General features: G+C 42.3%; 1 non-coding gene across 1 annotated transcript; it reads right to left on the bottom strand.

Moving 5' to 3' along the window:
* Positions 1–1,569: 1,569 nt before the first annotated feature.
* LOC136321619 (U6 spliceosomal RNA) lies at positions 1,570–1,676 on the bottom strand. The gene has a single exon (XR_010728765.1). It is a non-coding gene; the product is annotated as a U6 spliceosomal RNA (small nuclear RNA).
* Positions 1,677–3,063: the final 1,387 nt, after the last annotated feature.

Raw genomic sequence — 3,063 nt, 5'->3', positions numbered from 1 at the left:
ATTTTATGTAGTCATTAAGAAGGATGATGCATTATATATGTTGACATTGAAAGATAATCATGATCTAGTGATAAGTAGGAAAAAGTTATAAAACACTATCTGCTATAGATTCTGTTTATGTAAATCTATATATGTAAACTTGAAGGCTTTCTTTTTTAATAATAGTGATTATCTTTAGGAATTGGGATTGAGAGGGAACCTTTATTTCTCTGTATTGGTTGAATATTTTATACATCAAAATAACAAAGTTTCCCTGGCCGGTTGGCTCAGCAGTAGAGCGTCAGCCTAGTGTGTGGAAGTACCAGGTTTGATTCACCATCAAGGCACACAGGAGAAGGGCCCATCTGCTTCTCCACCCTTCTCCCTCTCCTTCCTCTCTGTCTCTCTCTTCCTCTCCTGCAGCCAAGGCTCCACTGGTGCAAAGTTGGGTCAGGCGCTGAGGACAGCTCCATGGCCTCTGCCTCAGGTGCTAGAATGGCTCCAGCCACTGCAGAGCAACAGCCCAGATGGGCAGAGCATCGCCCCCTGGTGGGCATGCTGGGTGGATCCTGGTTGGGTGCATGTGAGAGTCTGTCTGACTGCTCCCTACTTATAACTTTAGAAAAATACAAAAACAAAACAAAACAAAGTTGATTCCAGCTTTGGAAATAAAATGTTTCTAGAATAATATGCAATGATGTAAAAAAAACCATGATATATTGCTAAGTTAAAAAATATGATACAAATCAATGTTATAGTAGGGTGTTTTAAGAGTGGGGCTAATTTTATTAAAAATTACCTGGGAAGGCCCTGGCCGGTTGGCTCAGTGGTAGAGCGTCAGCCTGGCGTGCAGGAGTCCCGGGTTCGATTCCTGGCCAGGACACACAGGAGAAGCGCCCATCTGCTTCTCCACCCCTCTCCCTCTCCTTCCTCTCTGTCTCTCTCTTCCTCTACCGCAGCCAGGACCCCATTGGAGCAAAGGTGGCCCCGGGCACTGAGGATGGCTCCATGGCCTCTGCCTCAGGCACTAGAATGGCTCTGGTTGCAGCAGAGCAACGCCCCAGAGGGCAGAGCATCGGCCCCTGGTGGGCGTGCCGGGTGGATCCCGGTTGGGCACATGTGGGAGTCTGTCTGACTGCCTCCCCGTTTCCAACTTCAAAAAAATTACAAAAAATTAAAAATTACCTGGGAAGTTGTAAAAGAAAATGTTAACAGTAGTTATCTTTTTATTTTTTTTAAATTTTTATTGATTTTAATTTATTGTGTTTACATAGATTCAAGTGTCCCACCAAATATATCTCCTCCCCACCCCCTTGTTCCTCTCAACACCCCCTTGCCCCCTCCCTCCAATGCCTTCCCCCATTCCCTCCAGGATTTGCTGTCCTGCTCTCTATAACACCATGTTATGTATATATAATTTTTTTTTTTTTGCTGCGGGAGGGGAAGAGAGAGACAGAGAGGAAGGAGAGGGAGAGGGGTGGAGAAGCAGATGGGCGCTTCTCCTGTGTGCCCTGGCCGGGAATTGAACCCCGGACTTCCACACACCAGGCCGACACTCTACCACTGAGCCAACCGGCCAGGGCCAAATTTTTTTTTTTTTAACGCTTCACGAATTTGCGTGTCATCCTTGCGCAGGGACCATGCTAATCTCCTCTGTATCATTCCAATTTTAGTATATGTGCTGCCGAAGCGAGCACTGTATATATAATTTCACTAATCTCTTTCCCTTCTCTGATCCCATCCTTTAATCCCCTTTCCCTCTGAATGCTTTCTCTTTGGTCTCTTTGATCCCGCCTCTGTCTCTATTCCGTTACTCAGTTCACATTGTTCATTGGATTCCTCAAATGAGTGAGGTCATATGATATTTTTCTTTTTCTGCCTGGCTTATTTCACTTAGCATAATAGTTTCCAGGTCCATCCATATTGTCGCAAAAGGTAAGATTTCTTTCTTTTTCATGGCCGCATAGTATTCCATTGTGTATATCTACCACAGCTTTTTAATCCACTCGTCCACTGACAGACACTTGGGCTGTTTCCAGATCTTGGCTATTGTAAACAATGCTGAAGTAAACATGGGGGTGCATTTCTTCTTTTGGATCAATGATTTGGTATTCTTAGGATATATTCTTAAAAGTGGGATAGCTGGGTCAAAAGGGAGGTCCATTTTTAATTTTTTGAGGAATCTCCACACTGTTTTCCACAGTGGCTGCACCAGTCTGCATTCCCACCAGCAGTGCAGGAGGGTTCCCTTTTCTCCACATCCTCACCAGCACTTATTATGTCTTATTTTGTTAATGAGTGCCATTCTGACAGGTGTGAGTCCAAAAATTTATATGGAACCAAAAAATAACATGAATAGCCTCAGCAATCTTGAAAAAGAAGAATAAAGTGGTGGTATCACACTTCCTGATATCAAGTTATACTACAAGGCCATTGTACTCAAAACAGCTTGGTACTGGCATAAGAACAGGCATACAGATCAATGGAACAGAACAGAGAACCCAGAAATAAACCCACACCTTTATGGACAATTGATATTTGACAAAGGAGGTAAGAGCATACAATGGAATAAAGACAGTCTCTTTAACAAATGGTGTTGGGAAAATTGGACAGGTATTTGCAAAAAAAAATGAAACTAGACCACCAACTTACACCATTCACAAAAATAAACTCAAAATGGATAAAAGACTTAAAAGTAAGTCTTGAAACAATAATCATCTTGGAAGAAAACATAGGCAGTAAGCTCTCCAACATCTCTCGCAGCAATATATTTGCTGGTTTATCTCCACGGGCAAGTGAAATAAAGGACAGGATGAACAAATGGGACTATATCAAACTAAAAAGCTTTTGCACAGCCAAAGACAATATGAACAAAATAAAAAGACAACCCACACAATGGGAGAACATATTCGACAAATGTGTCTGATAAGGGGTTAATAACCAAAATTTATAAAGACCTTGTAAAACTCAACCCCAGGAAGGTAAACAATCTAATCAAAAAATGGGCAAAAGAAATGAATAGACACTTCTCCAAAGAGGACATACAGATGGCCAACAGACAGATGAAAAAATGTTCGAAAGAAG

The sequence above is a fragment of the Saccopteryx bilineata genome, chromosome 1 (genome assembly GCF_036850765.1).
Source record: "Saccopteryx bilineata isolate mSacBil1 chromosome 1, mSacBil1_pri_phased_curated, whole genome shotgun sequence".
Classification (NCBI taxonomy): domain Eukaryota; kingdom Metazoa; phylum Chordata; class Mammalia; order Chiroptera; family Emballonuridae; genus Saccopteryx; species Saccopteryx bilineata.
The sequence above is the reverse complement of the archived record's forward strand: the minus strand, read 5'-3'. Positions and strand labels throughout refer to the sequence as shown.